The 19,829-nt window shown below is 40.1% G+C and overlaps 1 protein-coding gene across 4 annotated transcripts in view; it reads left to right on the forward strand.

The window, feature by feature from the left end:
* The window catches only part of SH3KBP1 (SH3 domain containing kinase binding protein 1), a 472,618-nt gene that overhangs the window by 606 nt on the left and 452,183 nt on the right, over positions 1-19,829 (forward strand). The window lies entirely within an intron of this gene.

Genomic DNA, 19,829 nt, shown 5'->3' on the forward strand with positions numbered 1-19,829 from the left:
AGACAGAGAGAGAGAGAGAGACAGAGAGAGAGACAGAGAGAGAGACAGAGAGAGAGACAGAGAGAGACAGAGACAGAGAGACAGAGACAGATAGAGACAGAGAGACACAGAGAGAGAGACAGAGAGATAGAGAGAGAGAGATGGGAGTGAGCCCCACCGTGCTGTGCAGTTTATCCAAGGTTGCCACTTAGTCTCCTTCTTGGAGCTTGTCAGTGAGTGGGGTGATGCGCAAATCTAGGGCATTGCTTTAGTGCTCAAGACTAAAACATACACCCAAGTGTGCCCACTCAGGATCTAACCTGGCTGTCGGGAACACACACACTTAAGCAGTTACACCCAGGCAGCGTTTTTTTTGCCTTGTTGCTTGGGGAGGGGGCTCTGAACACGTTCATGGTCACATGCACACTGCGTACGGTCCTGTCGGTCGCTGTGCAGACAGGAAATCCGAGTGGGCGTAGGTGGGGTTTGGCATCTCTGGACCGAAGGAGGGGAGGGGACAGTTGGTGATGGGGAGGAAGGGGGCTGCACAGACTGCCCCTGCCTCCAAAGTGGGGTGGATGGATGGGTGGGGGGTGGTCTTTGGAAGGTGAGAGGTAAGGGAAAGGGGAGGTCTGTCCTTTAAGGTGGTCTCCACACCTTCTTGGTCAGTCAAGGAAGCACCCTTTAATGACCCCACATAGGAAGTATGAGCTGAAACTGACGGCTCTGAAATCCCAAAGGTCTCCAAGGTCCTCAGTTACCTTCTCCTGTTAGATGTGTCTGAGGAAAGAGGGCGGGGATTGCTTTGCGGTTCTTCTTTTGCCAGGAGGACCGAGAGAACTGAAAGAAGATGTGTTTTAGGGAGGATGAGGGGGGTGTGGCTCACTTTTTTTGGAATGGGCGGGGAGAGTTTTACCTATCCCTCCTCCTCCCCCTTTTTTCCTGCCTTGGAACCTTTCTCCTGCTGGTTGGTGATGGAGCCGGCTTAAATACCGAGGAAGCTAAGCCTCAGCATGCTGTTGGCCATTTAAACCCCATGCTGGTTGGCTGCTTTCACCCCCAGGAGCCTGCGGCAGCTTTCAGAAAAGGACAGCTCTGGGAGCGCCTCCTGTTTGCACCCAGTCCCCCAGAGACGGTTTGAATGAATGGATCCTACACAGAGCGCACAGGGTTGTTGGGGGAGGGAGCTGTGTTCGACAGTGGCATCGCTGACTGCTCCAAAGTGTACCCACAGGCTGCCAGCTCCTGATGGGCCAGTCTGCGATCTGAGTAGCATATGTCTGTGGAACGGCATCTCTTTGTGTACAGTCAAGGCGTCTGTGTTCTCCCTTTCCTTGTTGCTGAGGCCACTATGTTTGTTGCCAAAAAAAAAAAAAAAGGAATTTTAGAGCTGGGAAACCTAGAGATCATCCAATTCCAACTCACCTCATTTGATAGCTGGGGAAACTGAGGTCAACCCCAGATTCCCTCTATTTCTCCAAACAGGGCAATCTTATTACACCTTAATTTTGAAAGGGCAACTAATTGTAGGATACCTCCTTCCCCTAGTCCCCCATTTTTGTAGGTTTAAGGTTGAAACAGTTTATCTGTGTTCAGTGTACTCAATAAAGACTGCCTTTTATGGTAGCAACAAACCATTTAAGCAAATAGTTTGCCGTTTTGGTACTGAAAGCTTCAGCCCAGTTTAGTGTTCCAGAGTGAACTAGAAAAACACTTGATAGAGATGGTAGCTGTTTAGCTGATTGACTGAGATTGTGTTGACTGAGATTGTCTTTGCTGAGATAGGTCTATTAAACATTTTGTTGTTGTTCGGTCCGTCAGACTTCTTGACCCCATTTGGGGTTTTCTTGGCACAGATACTGGGAATGGTTTGCCATTTCCTTCTCCAGCTCATTTTACAGATAAGGAAACTGAGGCAAACCAGGTTAAGTGACTTGGCCAGGGTCACACAGCTAGTAAGTATTTGAGGCCAGATTTGAACTCAAGAAGATGAGTCTTCCTGATTCCAGGCCCAGTACTCTATCCACTTTACTACCCAGCTGCCCCAGTGATAATAGCTAACATCTATATTGGGCTTACTGTGAGCCAGACACTTTACAATTATTATCTTATTTGACCCTCACAACAACAATGGGAGGATAGGTGTTATTATTATCTTTGTTTTACAGATGAGGAAACTGAGGCCAAGAGGAGTTAAATGACTTGCTCAGAATCACACAGTCTGAGGCTAGATTTGAACTCTAGTCTTCCTGATTCCAGGCCTAGCAAGATACCTTGCTCTTGGGAAGGTTGACTTTTTCTTTCTTCTCTCATAGTATGATTTTGGTTCTTCTTAGGTTACATGCTAATATCATTTAAACGTCTGAATTAGGTTGCAGATCATGACGAAGTGGGGCCTATTAATTGAAGATGAAAATTCAGGGACATTAATTCTATATATTTTATAGAAGGTAAGAGAAGTGTCAGGAAGGCAAAAGGACCAGAGAAATTATTATTATTTTATTATTTCCTAAAGTTAGGTTTCAAGCAAGAAGACAAGGAAAGGATAGCCCCATTCCTTGGGGCAGATGACTTAATGTTAGCAGAAAACAGGGAGAAAGCAGAACTATTTAACCCTTATTTTACTTAATTTTTTCTCTTTACCTTCTGATTTGAAAGGATAGAACAAGTAAAGTTGAAAGCATATTGAAGTCTGGAGCTAGGTAAAGTGATAATAAAATAACACTAAGGCCAAATGAACTGCATCCGGGATCACACAAAAGTGATTTTGGAAACTAGAAGAGGTACTTTTGAACTGGAAAAAGGCAAATTCCTCTTTAAAAAGGGGGAAAAGGAGGTTTCTAGAAATCGCTGAACCTGATGTTGTTGCCTAGAAAAATTCTAGATGTATTATTCTAGGACAGATAGATGAATATGAATGGATTAAAAACATTAATTAAGCACTTAGTTAAGGGCTGTAGGTACAAATATAAAAAGCATGACAGTCCCTCAAGGAGCTTATATTCTGATGGGGGAGTCAACATATATAATGGAGTGGTAACCAGGGAGGAGACTTTTGATTGTGAAAGTAACAAAGATGATAAGTGGAGTCATAGAAAAATTGGTTGTCATATACTTTTTAAGAATAGAAGTGTTGGGGTGGCTAGGTGGCACAGTGAATAGAGCACTGGCCCTGGAGTCATGAGGACCTGAATTCAAATCCTGCCTCAGACACTTGACGCTTATACCATGTGACTTTGGACAAGTCACAACCCCAATTGCCCTATATTCCCCCTCCAAAAAGCCAAAAAAAATGTTGATTGGTTTGTGATTACTTAGAAAGGGAGATGGTGATTACTAGAAGAAAACAATGTGGGTTCACTAAGAAGTCATATTAAACTAAGCTTATTTCTTTTTTTTTAATTAAATTGATTTGTTTATTTACTTTTAGTTTACAACATTCAGTTCCACAGTCCCTTGAGTTTCAAATTTTCACCCCTTCTCCCCCCATCATGGCAGCATGCACTTGAATATAGGATCTACAAATATCTTCACATTAATCATTAGTCAGGTTGTAAAGAAGGATTATAGCTGATGGAATGATCAGTGGGAAAGAGGAAACAAAACAAAACAAGAAAAAGAAACACAGCAAGTAGTTAGTTTCGATCTTCATTCAGACTCCATATCTCTTTTTCTGGATGTGGATATCTGGGGTTGTCTTATAACCTTACATTGCTGAGAGGAGCCCAGTCTATTGAAGTTAGTCGTCACACATATGTTGTGCCTGTGATTGTGTACAGATTTCTCCTGGTTCTGCTTTTCTTGCTCAGCATCAGTTTATATAAGTCTCTCTAGATTATTATGAAGTCTGTCTGCTCCTCATTTCTTATAGCACAACAGTATTCCATTACATTCATATACCACATCTTGTTCAGCCATTCCCCAATTGATGGGCATCCCCTTGATTTCCAATTATTTGCCACCACAAAAAGAGGTGCTATAAATATTTTTGTCCATACAGGTCCTCCTCCCACTTCTCTGATCTCTTTGGGATATAACCCTAGAAGTGGTATTGCTGCGTCAAAGGGTCTGAACTTATTTATAGCCCTTTGGGCATAGTTTCAGATTGCTCTCCAGAAAGGCTGGATCAGTTCACAACTCCACCAACAATGCATTAGTGTTCCAATTTTTCCACATCCTCACCAGCATTTGTTATTTTCCTGTTTTGTCATCTTAGCCAATCTGACTGATGAGATGTGGTACCTCAGAGTTGTTTTGATTTGCATTTCTCTAATCAATAGTGATTTAGAACATTTTTCCATATGCTGTTTTCTTTAAAATAGCTACATTTCTTTAAAAAAAGCTGCTTAATTATTAGAGTAGGAAAACAGTGTAGACATTATCTATCTACTTTTTAACTAGGAATTTGACAGGTATCCATGCTATTCTGATGGACAAGTTATAGTACTTTTTGGTGGTTTTGGAACTAGTTGAGCACTCAGAGAGCATATACCTTGAAGGATATCTGTTGTCATGCCCGAGAACTCTGCTTGCCCTTGGCTCATGACTTAGATGTAGACATTGAAGGAATGCTTAAGTTTGAAGACAAATTAAAAATAACAACAAAGAAACCATAAAATGGCAGGTGCATGACACAATCAAGATCTGAAAAGTTCTTGGATTTTAAGAAGGGACCAAGTCTTGCTTGCTTATACATAGGGAAAATAAATGTAATGTTCCAGCATTTACGTTTCTTTAAAAAAATCAATAGCAAAACTTTAGTAGTTAATATTTTTGCGCGTTAATAGAAGTATACTGTCTAGAACTAGAGGGCACTAATCCTTTATTTTTTATTTGAGCACACGTGGAGTTCTAGGCACCATATTTTGAGGGAGACATTGACAAACAAGGTAAAGGAGGAGAATGAGGATTGGTAAGGGAATCTGGAAACTGTCATTTGGGAAACGAATGAATTGGGGATTTTTATCCTAAAAAAAGATCAGGTTTATAACTGTCTTCAAGAATGATTAGACAATTCTGTGTGACTCCAGAGAGTCTTAGGACCAATTAGTGAAAGTTACAAGGAAACAAACTTAAAGATCAATTTAAAAAGCTTACAAACTTGCAAAAAAATAGAATTGTCTAAAAATTAAGTGGACTATCTTTAAGAGTTACTAAGTTGCTGGAAGTATTTCAACAGAAGCTGGATGACAATTGTATATGTAATTCTGACAGTTGTGACATTACATTGATGACCACTAAGATCTCATCCTACCTTGGAAGTTCTCTTGGGTAGTTGGTACAACAGGAGAAACATTATCCAAAAATATCAAGATGTAATGCTTCAGAAAATGCATATGACCTCTTAGGGGTTCTTAATCCTTTTTTGTGTTATGGAACTCTTTGGAAGTCTTGTGGAAGCCCAAGGGCAGCCAGGTGGCAGAGCATTGGGCCTGAAGTCAGGAAGACTCATCTTCCTGAGTTCAAATTGGGCCTCAGACACTTAGTTGTGTTACCATGGGCAAGTCACTTAACCCTGTTTGCCTCACTTTTCTCATCTGTAAAAGGAGATGGAAATCACTCCAGTGTCTTTGCCAAGAAAACCCCAAATGGGGTCACAAAGAGTTGGACACAAATGAAAAATGACCAAAACCACAAGAAGCCCATGGGCCCCCTCTCAGAATTATATGTTTAAGTATATAAAATAAAATATGCAGGATTACAAAGGAAAGCATTTAAATTTAAATAATGATGTAGTTTTTCTCATCAAGGTTCCCTGACATGGGTGTTCAGGTTAAGAACTCCTTTTACAAGTTACAGATGCTAGGACCTGGGGTTCCCCAATCATCTCCAGGATCCAGTATAAAATGTTCTGTTTGGTACTTAAACTCATTCACCATCTTGCCCCTTCTTATCTTTCCAGTTTTCTTATACTGTACTCTCTTCCCTGTACTTTCCTATCCAGCTAGGCCTGCCTTCATGCTATCCCTTGCATTCGAATACTCCATGGCTGAAATGCTCTCCACCCTGTTTGACTTCTATCAGGACTCAGCTCAAATCCTCCTTTCTATGGGAGCCCCTTTTCCGGTCCTCTCTACAGCTAGGACCTTCCTTCCCATCTATTCTGTCCTCTAGAACTTGTACTTAAATCTTTTTGCTCGTCTCCCATTAGAATGTGAGCTCCATGAGTGGTTTTGGCTCTCCTTGTATCTCATTCGTGGTACGTAGGAAGGGCTTAATAAATGTTCTTGGCTGATGTATCTTCCCCTGAATTTTCCTTAAGCCTCTCAAGTTCCACATATCTAAAATACAACTCATTATCATCCTTCTTAAACGTTTCCTCTTGACTTCCCCTTGTTTTTGTCAATGTCACCATCATCCTCCTTGTAACCCAGGATTTTTATCCTTAGAGTTTTCTCCCATATCCATTCACTTGCCAAAGCTTGTTGACTCTTTCTGACATCTCTTGAATCTTTATTACTGTTTCCCTGAACTGTTTTAAAAGACTTCTAATCTCCTGTTTCTCCCCATTTTCAGTCTCTCCTTTTTGTAATCTTATCTTTTGCACAGCTGGCAAAAGGCACAGGTCTGATTGGGTCACTCCCCTGCTCAAAAAACTTCATTGGCTCTCCATCATCCATGTGACAAAAATTCAAATTCTTTAGCCTGACATTTAAGGATCTCCTCAGTGTGGCTGCCATTTACCCTGCTTGTCTTATCTAATTCTGTTCTCTTTGACACATTATACATTCTAGGTAAACTGAGTTACCTGCCATTGCTCAATCCAAGATCCTATCTTCTGTCTCTTTGAATGAATGAATGATAAAATATGAAGTGCTTACAATGCTTCACATACTGGCTTACTATGTGCCAGAAAATGTGTTAAGCATTGCTGATCCAAGTACAAGTAAATAAGATTAACTTCCCAAAGAGCTTACATTCTAACTGGGGAAAATAACACACAAAGAATTGCTGAAAAGAGGATTTGGAAATGGCCAGGATGTAAGATGGAGGACTGGTTCTTGCCAAAATAGGAACCTCTTGCAAAAGAGTACCTCTCAGCACCCAGTATCTGAGGGACAAATCCAGGGTTCCATTGGGATGGGGGTGTAGAAGATGAGGATTAGGGCCGAAGAGCAGGCATTGTGATTTAGAAATGACCAGGCATTCACTCAGATTATTTCCTTTGCCATGAATGCACTTTCCTCATCCTCCTGGCCTGTCTGCTTTTTGAATCCTTGTCTTCTTGGACATTCAACTCAAGTAACACCTCTTCCATGAAGCCTTCCTGATGCTTGCTTTCTGTCATTAATGTTCTTTCCTACTCACATATTCCAAATACTATATATATTTGTGGGTGTAGCTCTACTTCTCCCCTTTTCTCCTCTTATTGCATTTTTGTGTATGTTTCCTCAATGCTTTGCATTTAGTAGGTGATTAATAAATATTCATCAAATTACATTGAATGTGGGCAACCTAAAGCAGTCCTTACTGCTGTGTAATTATATCGAGAGGTATTAGAACTAGTGGGTCTGAATTTTGAGAAGCCTTTGTGTGTGGTATGCCTCCCTTTCTGAGATTTAAAGATGGCATCTGTTATTTCTAGGTTCTGCTAAGTTATTGGGAAATGTAAACTCATAAGAGGGAAGGATCTCTCAATTAAGACCATTTCATTGCTAGATACAGACTTAACATTAACTCTCTTGACTTTTGTGCTAAAGTTATGGGCCTGTCAATTTATAAAATGGTGGTAATAACTTTGTTTCACAGAGGTGGTAGGAAATCTACCCAAAATAAGATTTGTCAGATTTTGGAAACTAGAACAGCACAGCATAGACATTCAGTTCTTCTTTGGGTGACCCATGCCACATTGGCTTGGGTCGTCATCATAAGTGTAATTTTGTCCAAAACACTACAGGTAATGTTTTTAATAGATTAATTCTACCTTTTTATGGAGAAAGGGCCAAGGACATTACTTTTCTTTGTGGGCGAGAACACTGCAAACAACTTCTGGTTTGGTAGGCTGTGCTGAAAAAACTGGGTGTTGCATACCACAAATGGAAAAGAGGCTCTTTAAAATAAAAAAAGTCAGACTTGTCTTCATTCATGTGTCACTTCAGTATTTTCCTTGTATTCCTAAGGAAATTGGAAAGTATTTCTTCTGGTTTTCACTCACTGCAGTTTAGTCTTCATCAGTGTGACTATCAACAAAGGCAATTTTTTTCCCCTTAGAAAACAATTTTCAGGAATTTGAGATTGTCAGGTTTTAATCCTCAGTGTCAGAGAGGTTTGCTGTGAATATCTAATTTATATATATACACACACACATATATATATGTACATTTATATTTACATCTATATGTGTATATATATACGTGTATAATATACACACATATGTATTAGGGTGATAAGAACAGTATCTTATTGAAGACAACCTGCTATTTTATTAAGCATGAATAGCAACATATTTATGACAAAATGGATATTTTTTTTTTAGCTTTTTGGAGGGAGGAGAGTAGGGCAATTGGGGTCAAGTGACTTGCCCAAGGTCACACGGCTAGTTTTTGTGTTAAGTGTCTGAGGCCAGATTTGAAAATTTTTTATTTTTAAAAACTTTTTTATTATCTTTGCATTTTTTTCTAAGATTTTCTCCTTTTATTATAGTCTTAAGACATATCAACCAACATGAATTTTTTTTTAAAGCAATTGGGGTTAAGTAACTTGCTCAAGGTTACACAGCCAGTTATTTCTGGGTGTGGTGCTAAGTATCTGAGCCTGGATTCGATCCCCCAGGTCATCCCGACCCTGGGGCTGGTGCTGTTACTTGCTGTGCCACCTGGCCGTCCCCAACATGAATATTTCTATATTAAAAAAGAACAGAAAAAGAGCTTTGTGTCTGAAAACATGAATCTATTACATGCAATTTATTTTGTCAAAGCATATATTAAATTTAACATGATAGTACCAACATTGCCTTCTTCATCTCTGTCCCTTTACAAATTTCCTTCTGTTGTCCTCTGGGTAATTTTTAGTGCTGCATTGATGCCCCCCGCTTTTTTTTTTTCTTTTTTAAGCATCACTATCATTGATACTTCCTGACTACCAAAATTCCCTTTCCACAGAATAAAAGCCTTCTCTTAAAACAAATAAGCACAAAGAAGCAAAAACAAATCCATCCATTGTGTCAGAAAAATGTGTGACTTATTCTGTGCCTATCACCACCCCTCTGATATAAAGTGGGAAATATGCTTCATCCTGAGTTTTCTGGAGTTGACTGGTCCCCTCATTGACCAGCTTTTCAAAGTTGTTCTCCTTTCCAGTGTCACAGTTATTGTATAGGAACAAGAACTAATAGTTAAAGAACACTAAAGGGCCACATGGGATATTCTTATAATACCCTGATCCAGACATTTGAAATTTCAGTATATCTATTTGAAAGTATGCAGGAATCCTTTCTGTTTTTTTTTTAATAGGAATAGAGACTGGACATAAAAAAGAATTACTAGAAAAGATTCCTGTATTTATTTCAAATATTCATCTTGTAAGTCCAATATTTATTTATTTAGTATTTTGTTTTTCCCCAATTGCATATAAAAACAATTTTTAGCACTCATTTAAAAAATTTTGCATTACAAATTCTCTCCCTTCCTCCCCACCTCCTTCACTGACATGACAAGCAATTTGATATTGGCTTACATGTGTAGTCATTGGGCCATACATACTCTTAAAGAATGTTCCATTAAGATGAATTTTTCCTCTCCTGATGTTCTCTAGTGACTACCAGTTATTGTTCCTAGTCAACAAGTTAGCAAGCATTTTTAAGCACTTTCTGTGACCTAGGCACTGTGCTAAGTACTGGGAATACAAATATAACCAGAAAGACAGGCCCAACTCTGGAGGAGCTTACATTCTCATGAGAGAAGATAGCTCACAAAAGGGAGCTGGAAGGTTCCCAAGGTGGGGAGTGGTGGCAGGGTCTGAACAGTGTGTCACTCCATGGCTGGCCTTGGCCCTTCCTCAGAGCAATAACTGTGATATTGTGAGACTTCTATGGAGAGGCTAAAATAGGACATTTTTCTTTTGTTTATTGGGACTGTAGGATCATGGAATATTTGTTTTAAGGGTCCTTGGAGATGATCTAATCCAGGAGTGGGGAATCTATGGCCTCAAGGCCACATGTGGCTCTCTAGGTCCTTGAGTGTGGCCCTTTGACTAAATCCAACATCACAGAACTAGTCCCCTTAAGAAAAGGATTTATTGGGGTGGCTAGGTGGTGCAGTGAATAGAGCACCAACCCTGGAATCAGGAGGACCTGAGTTCAAATCTGGCCTCAGACACTTAACACTTACTAGCCATGTGACCTTGGGCAAGTCACTTAACCCCAATTGCCCTGCCCTCCCTCCTCCAAAAAGAAAAAGAAAAGGATTTGTTCCATAAAATTTGGATTCAATCAAAAGGCTGCACCCAAGGACTTAGAAGGCCACATGTGGCCTCGAGACTGCGGGTTCCCCATTCCTAAGTCTGTCATTTTATAGGTGAAGACTTGAGCCCCAGAGAAGTCAAATGCATTGGCCAGGTTCATACAGTTAGAGGTAGACTAGAATAAGAACTTCCTGAATCAACAGTAAGTCCACAAATGTTTATTAAGAGGCCATCTGTACCAAGTACTCAGTGTGCTAGATGCTGGTGATACAATGATTAAAAAATGGGGGTGCAGAGATAAAATGGATCAGTTCATGCCCTCAAAGAACTTATGATATAATCAAGGAGATCACAGGTAAAATATATAATAGGAACTGGGTAGGACCTTAGAGGTCATCTGGGCCAAATTTCTCATTTTATAGATTAGGAAACTGGGAAGCAGTACCAAATTACACAGTCAGTGTCTGAGGTGGGATTTGAACTTGGTTCTTCTTGGCTCTTAAACCCAACAGTCTATCTGCTGTGCTACTAACTGCCTATATGTAAATATGTTCATAATAAATACAAAATAAATAGGGCACTATCAGCTGGGAGGATCAGTAAAGGCTTGACATACAAGATGGAGTTTGAGCTATCTTTTTAAAATTTTTACATAATTTTAAAATCCATGTCTTTTGGTGTTTTTTTGTATCACTATACTTTCCCTCAGTATCTCTCACACTTCCAGAGAGCCCTCCTATATGATAGATAATATGTTTTTAAAGACAGAAAAAAGAAAAAAAAATCATTGAGCTGATTCTTGAAGGAAGTAGGAAATTCAGCAACATATAAGGAAGGATAGCATGTATTCTAGGCATAATGGATAGCCAGTGCAAAAGTATCGAGGTGGGAAATGTCAGGTGTGAGGAGCAGCCAGAGCCAGTTTGACTGGACTGCTTCATGTAGGGAGGGGAGTGATATAATGAGGTTGTGAAGGTAGGTTGGGGCCAGATTGTGAATGGCTTCAAAAACCAAACAGGAATTCACATTTGATCCTAGAAGCAATATAGAACCATTAGAGTCTGAGCATCATCAGAACTATGCTCAAGGCAAATGACTTTGGCATATGTGTAGGGGATGTATTTGTAGTAGGGTGAGACATAGGCCAGAGAGATCAATTAGGAGCCTGTACTAATAATCTAGGTGACGGGTGATTGGCGAGTAGTGGGAAACAGGGTTATAGTAGAGATGTAGAGGTAGGTATGATAAACTTGGGCAACTGGCTGATTGGATAAATGGGATAAAGGAGCATGGAATATTCACAGGCAGTACAGAGATTCTCAGTTGGGGAGGCTAGAAGGATGGCAATGAAGAAACTATCACGTATGAGAGTGAGGGGGGGGGGCAGTTGGAAAGTCCAGATACCCAATGATGTGGAAATGGTAATGAGATGAATGTTAAAAAGCAATTTTTGCTTTGCTTTGAGATTTTTGTAGTTCAAATATGTGTTTGCTGTTGTGTTTATAAAACATCTTCTCTTCTAATGTTGCTTATGTTATGTAAACATTTCTTACATCCATCTTCTGTTTATCCCATTACCTTAGAGTGTATGTGTTTCATGGAGGACCTCAAGGGGAAATATTTATGGTCTAGTTTATCTGAACTTTTACTCTGACCAATTTGACAATTGAATTGAAATTTTTTAGAATGAGTAACTGTCTAGAGGGAGGGAGGGAGGGATGGGGAGAGAGAGAAAGAGAGACAGACAGACAGAGACAGAGACAGAGAGAGAAAGAGAAAGAAAGAGAGGTGCAGTTAGGTGGTGTAGATAGTGTGGATAGTGGATAGTGGATAGAGTTCCTGGCTTGGAATCAGGAAAACTCATCTATCTCTCTCTCTCTCTCTCTCTCTCTCTCTGCTTTTGGGGTTAAGTGACTTGCCCAGGGTCACACAGCTAGTTTTTTTATTAAGTGTCTGAGGCTGAATTTGAACTCAGGTTCTCCTGACTCCAGGGCTGGTTCTCTAATCACTGTGCCACCTAGCTGCCCCAAAACTCATCTTTCTCAATTCAAATCTGGCCTCAGATATTTACTAGCCATGTGACCCTGGGCAAGTCACTTAACCTTGTTTGCCTCAATTTCCTCATCTGTAAAATGAGCTGGAGAAGGAAATGGCAAAGCACTCTTTGCCAAGAAAACCCCAAAAGGGGTCACAAAGAGTCAGACCCTATCAAAACAACCAAAACAATATGTGTAGAGTACAATGAGAGTACAGAGAAAATGGAAATGGATGTCGTTCCCCTAGCATCTAGCATACAGCGTACCTCCAGAACTCATTATCGTTTAATTAAGCCTGTCCCTCTTCCTGATATTTCTATTGGATACACAGCCATCTTTGCTGTCACTTGGGTTTGCAGCCTCTGAGTCATTTTTCTTACACCAGTTCTTCTTTCTTACTCCAGTAAGTTGCCGGGTCTTGTGGATTCTTCCTTACCATCATTTCTCATATCTGTCCTTTTCTTTCTACAGAGCCACTCCCTTGGTTCCAGCCCCTAACTGTTTCTTTTCTGGAATCTTGCAGTCCCCTCCCTGCTGCCAGCCTCTCTTGCCTCCAATTCTCTTCTATGCAGCTGCTGAATTGATATTCCTAAAACACAGATTGATGTCAGGTTCCTTCTTGAAAAGCTTCAGTGAAAACTCCCTATGGTCTCTAGGCTAAAATAAAAACTCTTCTGTTTGGCATTTAAAGCTCTTCATGGTCTGGCTGCAGCCGGTCTTCCCTAGAAGAGTTCCTCTTGCTTCTGCCCTTGTATTAGCCAAACTGGCCCACTCAGTGCTCCCTGTATGTAGCATCCTGTCTCCCTCCTCCACAGCTTTGCACTGACTAGCCTTCCCCCGTGCTGCAATGCTCTCTGCTCTCACTTCCACTTAGAATTTCTGATTTAGAATATGAAGAATCTGCTTATGAGACCATTGATCCTCCATTAGGCCTTTTGCTGATTGATCCTCTCATTGTATGTGCGCACATGCCGACATGCATATACTCACACACGCACATATATTTAATGTACTTATCTGTATTTGTATGTTTCCCTAATAGAATATAAACTCCTTGAAGGCAGGGACTGTTTAGTATTTGTTTTTATATAATGCTTATTGAATAGAATTGAAATAATATGCTGTTTTTCAGTTGTGTCTGACTCTTCAGTGACCCCGCTTAGGATTTTCTTGGCAGAGATACTTAACTGGTTTTCCATTTCCTTCTCCAGCTCATTTTACTTACAGATGAGGAAACTGAGGCAAACAGGGCTAAGTCACTTGCCCAGGGTCACACAGCCAGTGTATGGGCTCAGATTTGAATTCAGGGAGATGAGTCTTCCTGAGTCCAGGCCCAGCACTCTATTTCCTTTGCTACCACCTAGCTGCCAAGGACTTTGTTGTCAGCTAGCTATTGACTGAACCTAATCCTTGAAAGTGTGAGCTCCCAAAGGGCCAGGTTGGCCTTTTTCTTTCTTTGTATCCCTAGAGCTTAGCATGGAGCCTGGCACATAGTAGGTACTTAATAAATGTTTTTTGACTGATCCTTGATGAGATACGGTAGTTATCACTCTGGGGAAAATTATCTTGACTGTTGTGTGGTGCATGGATTAGGGTAGGGAGAGACCCAAGGCAGGGGGATCAGTTAGAAGTCTGCTGAAATTGTCCCGTTGGCTAAACGTTCAAGGACTAAAACAGGATGATGTCTGAGTGAGGGGATGTAAGGGGGGCACAGTAGAGAGAAATGTAGAACCTACAAGATCTGGCAACAGATTGGACATGTGGGGGTAAATGAGAGAGAAAGAATGGAAGATGACTCAAAGGAATGAATCTCTAATGCTAGATTTCAGCCTCCACACCAAGTGGTGGGTGAAATATTTGGGGGCAGCAGGACCTTTCTGGAACCCTTAACTTGTATTCAGAAGGTGGTTTCATATTCTTTGTACTCTTCCTGGCTTCTCTTTCATGTATACCCTTAAAAAAAATCAACCTTTTCACAACAGATGTTATAAAATAAATAACACCCTCCCAGCCATGGTACAGACTGAAAATGTAGAGGAGTTAAGAAAGAATTGAGATAAATTCAAGAATCAGATACATCATGAGTCATTAAGGGAGCCTAGAATGTTTTGGGGGGGAGGGTGCATCCTAAACTTTTGAAGTTTATGTAACCCAGGATAGCCATATTTTCCCATTGATGCTATTAATTTGAATATAGTTACTTCCCTCCCCCCCAATAACACCCCCTTGTCTGGTCTCAGACACCAGCTGTGTGACCCTAAGCAAGTCATTTAATCTCTGCTTGCCTCAATTTCCTCAGCTGTAAAATGGGGATAATAATAGCACCTACCTCCCAGGATTCTTGTAAAGAATCAAATGAGATAATATTTGTAAAGCACTTAGTGTATTCCCTGGCACATAGTAGGCACTTAATAAATATTCCTTCCTTCTTTCCCTTTTTTCTTTCATTCTTTTTTCCTTCCCTTCCTTCTTCTTTCCCTCCCTCCTTTCCTCCTTCTTGCTTTAGGGCTACAGGTATTGTTAGTAAAAGGATGTCAGAATTTAGAGACTTTTGATGGTACTCATACTCCTAGAAGAAATAACTGGGATTGGCACTTGGTGAATAAGAATTAGTCAAAATTGGAGGCTACTAAATGGCATAATGTCCCTTGAGGAATGTGTGAGACAGGCTGTCGAACATGGGGGCCTTCACGTGTGCCTTTCCTACCCCAACTTCCTTTTACTCAGCCTGGGGTGGGTAAGCACATGGAATTGGCATTGCAATTGCAGATCATCCACCTGTTCTCCTTCTTCCTTCTACCTACCCCTCAAAAAAAGAAAAAAAAGTCATCAATTAGTGAGAAAACAAGGGTCTGCAAATAGCACTAAGTCTTATTCTTTTTTTTCTTTTTTTTTAAGCAATCGGGGTTAAGTAACTTGCCCAAGGTTACACGGCCAGTTATTTCTGGGTGTGGTGCTAAGTATCTGAGCCCAGATTTGATCCCCAGGTCATCCCAACACTGGAGCCGGTGCTCTTCCTCGCTGAGCCACCTGGCCACCCCTAAGCAATTGGGGTTAAGTAACTTGCTCAAGGTTACACAGCCTGGTGTTTCTGGGTGGGTGCTAAGTGTCTGAGCCTGGGATTCTATCCCCAGGTCATCCCAACACTGGAGCTGGTGCTCTTACTCTCTGTGAAGTCTTATTCTTAATGGTAGCTTTTCAGCCAAGGTGATCTGAGGCTTAATTTCCAGCTTTTCCAACCATTTAACCTGTGTGACCTTGGTTAATTCACTTGCCCTTTCACTTTCCTTTAGTGGGGATGGTTGGATTACCAGTGGTGGGGAACCTTTGATCTTGAGGCCACATGTGGCCTTCCAAGTCCTTGGGTACAACATTTTGACTGAGCTAAAGTTTTAAAGAACAAATCCTTTTCTTAAGGGGATTTGTTCTGTGAAGTTTGGATTCAGTCAAAGGACTGCATGTGAGGACCTAGAGGGTTGCATGTGGCTTTGAGGCAGCAGGTTCCTCAGCCCTGTATTAGCCAATCTCTAAGGTCTTCTCTATCACCCTGGCTTCTATTCTATTATATAGAATATAATTATAGAATATAGAATAATAATAATAGAATATATATTATACCCTTCAACAAAATACCCTTTTCTCAGTAGCTGTTGTAGGTAAATAACACCTAAAAATTATCTAAATCCAAATTTTATCATATAAAGAACCAAGTGTAATTCAACATTTTAAAAGAAATATTCTTGGAGGATTTGGATGTATGTAGTCAAATTCTAAATGTTGTTTTTTTTTAAAGACCTGAAGAACTTGGTAGCTTTCTTTTCTCTTCCTCTTGTGAACTCTCCTTCCTACAATTTTGATGGGTCATTACCTAGAATAACTCAGGTAATGATCTGATATTGGGAAAAAATGGCCCATGATCTCTGGTGGTCTTTTGGCAATAAAGCATGATGTGTGGTTAGTTGCAAAGTTTCTAGATTTCCCTGTTGATAAGCCTGTCATCATGGAAGAAAATTCATCTACTTTATCCTTCTTGCTTAGTGGTAAGCTGAGAAACTTGCCACACTTCCTCTTTGGTGTATTTTAAGTGGGTTCGTTAGTCACACTTCTGTTTTGCTCAAAGTAGATTTCTGATAAGGGTGGGCAGAGCTGTCTTTTCTGCAATGTTTCATCCTGCATTTTAGGGAAGTGTCACTGGGCCTCTTTGCATCCTGCAATGTGAAATGTTTTGTTTTCTCTTGTTTTTCTCTTAAACTGTAGCTTCAGCAAGAGTCAGTCTTTAGTGGTTGAATTCACTTTTTCTCTCTCTCCCCTAGAGCACAGTTGCCCAGAAAAATGACCTCCTGTCAAAAATCCAAGGTCTTCAGTTTCTGAATTGGTGGTGGCAACCCTTCTTGGATCCCCACTTCTGTTGTTTTGGTTACTACATTTAACTATTGCTGATGTTAAAGAACTGTTAGAGGACTGTCTTTTGCCTTTTTTGGGTGGAGGGTATCCCTCGCCTTTAACAGGGTGCCGGACACATAAAAGACACTTAATAGAGACTGATTAATTGACCGATTAAAAGATCATAGTGTTATGTCAGACAGCTTCGGTAGCTGAGTAGCAACCTTGATTCTGCTTTGTGCATGGCTGTCAGTCTATGGGACCACTGTCAGGGATCATTTGGTTTTGTCACAGGTCCTTTTTTTTTTTTGGAGGGGGGAAGGCAGGGCAATTGCGGTTTAGTGACTTGCCCAAGGTCACATGGCTAGTTTTTTTGTGTGTTAAGTGTCTGAGGCTGGATTTGAACTCAGGTCTTCCTGACTCTGGGGCCAGTGCTCTATTCACTGTACCATCTAGCCGCCCCCACAGGTCCTTTTAATAGACTTGAGGGAACTGTACTTCTGTAGGTACTGCACAGCTTAGGACAGTAACCCAAATGTAGGGTTTAAATGGCATTACTCTCCTTTCACTTGGAATGGGTTAATGTTTTTTCCCCTCCCAGTCTTCATTACCCCTAACCACTGGCAAGCTTGTGCCAAACGGAGTCAGACAGTGTTTAAAACTGTTTGGCTGCTAATGTATTTTTGGCTTTCCTTTCCTGTCATTCTAAAAAGTGTTTGAATAGCTCATAATAAAATTAAACACCATCTTTCCCCTATCCACCTCTTCATGTTATTAAAGATTATTTATGTGATTTAATATTAGATTTTAATTATAAATGGCATAAGTTAAGGAGAAGGGAATAAACATGTATATATTGCCTACTATGTGCCAAACACTATGCTTAATGCTTTATAAATATTATCTTGTTTGATCCTCAATAGCCCTGGGAGGCAAGTGCTGGTATTATTCCATATTTTGCAGTTGAGGAAACTGAGGCGGACAGCAGTTAAGTGACTTGCCCAGGATCACACAACTAGTAAGTGTTTGTGTTTGGATTTGAAATCAGGTCTTCTTGATCCCAGCTCTAGTCCTATATTCATTGCCCCACTTAGCTGCTTAGATGTACCTGCTTCCTGGTAGCTTACAATCTAGCATTGGATGCTAGTATTATAAACATAATACAATACAAAAGCATTTGTTAAATACCTGCTGTGTGCAAAAAACTATATAAATATCAGAAGGTAAGTAACTCCTGAATAAATAGCATAAGGGTAGTTGTAGTAGTTCCTATAGTAGTTATTATAATTATTATAATGAAATTAAGATGAATGACCATAAAGAACATAAGAAATTTGGAAAGACAAAGTAAGTTGAAGGAAGAAAGCAGACTAGTGTGTATATATATACATATTGACTTTGGTTATACAAAAGTAAAAAATAAATATGCTAATATAGTGACAAAAACAAGCCAAATCTAAAAGAAAAAGTAGTAATTGATGAGTTGTAAACATTTTGTATGTTGACATTTGTTTTCTTTTGAAAAGTTAATACTTTTTAAGGCAAAATAAAATATGAATAAAATAAAAGATGACTGTAGATTGCAATCATGTGGTCACTGCAAGGCACTGTGAAGGCTCGAACCCCAATTTAAGTCTTCATGGAGTTTGCATGTAGGATGTGTGAGTTGCTCTCTAGAATTAGGAGACTCCAAATAGAAATTATTACCTCAGTCATAAACTTAGACAGTAAATAGAGAAATCAAAAATAAATCAGACCGCCACCCTACCTCCACAAGTAATAGTCTCATCTTAATATATCTCTTACTTGCCTACCTTCTGTTGTAAAAATAGGTATGAGTGGGTTTTCCATCTTACAGATGTGTCAAGCACATTTGAAAAAAAAGTAGTGTGGGTATCTGCTAGGGCTTTCATAGACTATGCTACGCCATGGGCATTGTTAGTTTGGAACCATGGTCTTTTTGCAATAACTATAGTGGAAACCCTTATTGGTGACTGATTCACATAGAGCTGACCTGTTCAGAATTCTAGGTATATAGGAGTAGAGTATATGGAGTAGAGTATATAGTTGTTCTTATTAAAATTCACTTATTTGGAGATTTTTCTTGATATTCTTTAGATGGTCATATTAACCATTGCTTAGAATATAATGAATCTTGCTTTTCTAATGAGACTTGAAAGCTTGAATTGAAGTAACTTTAGATAATTTGATGCTTAAGTAGTTTGTTTTCTGATTCTAGAAAACAACAGAAAATGAAGGCCATGGTATTTTCAGTTATAGGGCAAATAGGATAGACCACTGGCTTGGAATCAAGAAGATTCATTTTCATGAATTCAAATCCAGCCTCAAACACTTACTAACTGCTTAGTAACTGTGTGACTCTGGACAAGACACTTAACCCTGCTTGCCTCAGTTTCCTCATCTGTAAAATGAGCTAGAGAAGGGAATGGCAAAACACTTCAGTATCTTTGCTAAGAAAGCCCCAAATGGGATCACCAGGAGTCAGACAGAACTGAAAAATGACTAAACTGACCTTCAGTTATGCTTTCAGCATCCAAGGCACTGATCTTTCCAAAATTTGAGGACATCAGGGAGAGTTGCTTAAAGGAGAATTGGTAGCCAGGAGAGGTCATCAGAAATGTGGCTAGAGTCCTCACTAGTGGCTTTGTGAGTTATGCACACAGTTACTTAATGGTCATTCCCTGACTTTCCTGGCCAGAGCAGGGAAAGTGAGTGTAATAATACCCAGGTTAATAAGGAAGAGGAAGGGGGGGGGTGACTTTAGGAAGGACCTAGTCAGCCCTTTTGGGAGGAAGTAAAGGAAGGTGACTAGTGAGGCTGCTATTGTCTTGGACAAAAATAGAAAATAGAAGAAAAAAACAAGGGTTTATTTTTACTCATACTTGGGCATAAGGAGACTTGTTTGATCATCTCTTTCTTAAACATTCATACCCTTCAGCCATTAACCTTTTAATTTGACTCTCCATAGTCGCTTGGCATTGTTTGTTCCTCAGCATTATTCTGATGGTT

Source organism: Petaurus breviceps, unplaced genomic scaffold, assembly GCF_028583685.1.
Source record: "Petaurus breviceps papuanus isolate PSGF00001 unplaced genomic scaffold, PetGlider_PUasm1.0 90574, whole genome shotgun sequence".
Taxonomy (NCBI): domain Eukaryota; kingdom Metazoa; phylum Chordata; class Mammalia; order Diprotodontia; family Petauridae; genus Petaurus; species Petaurus breviceps.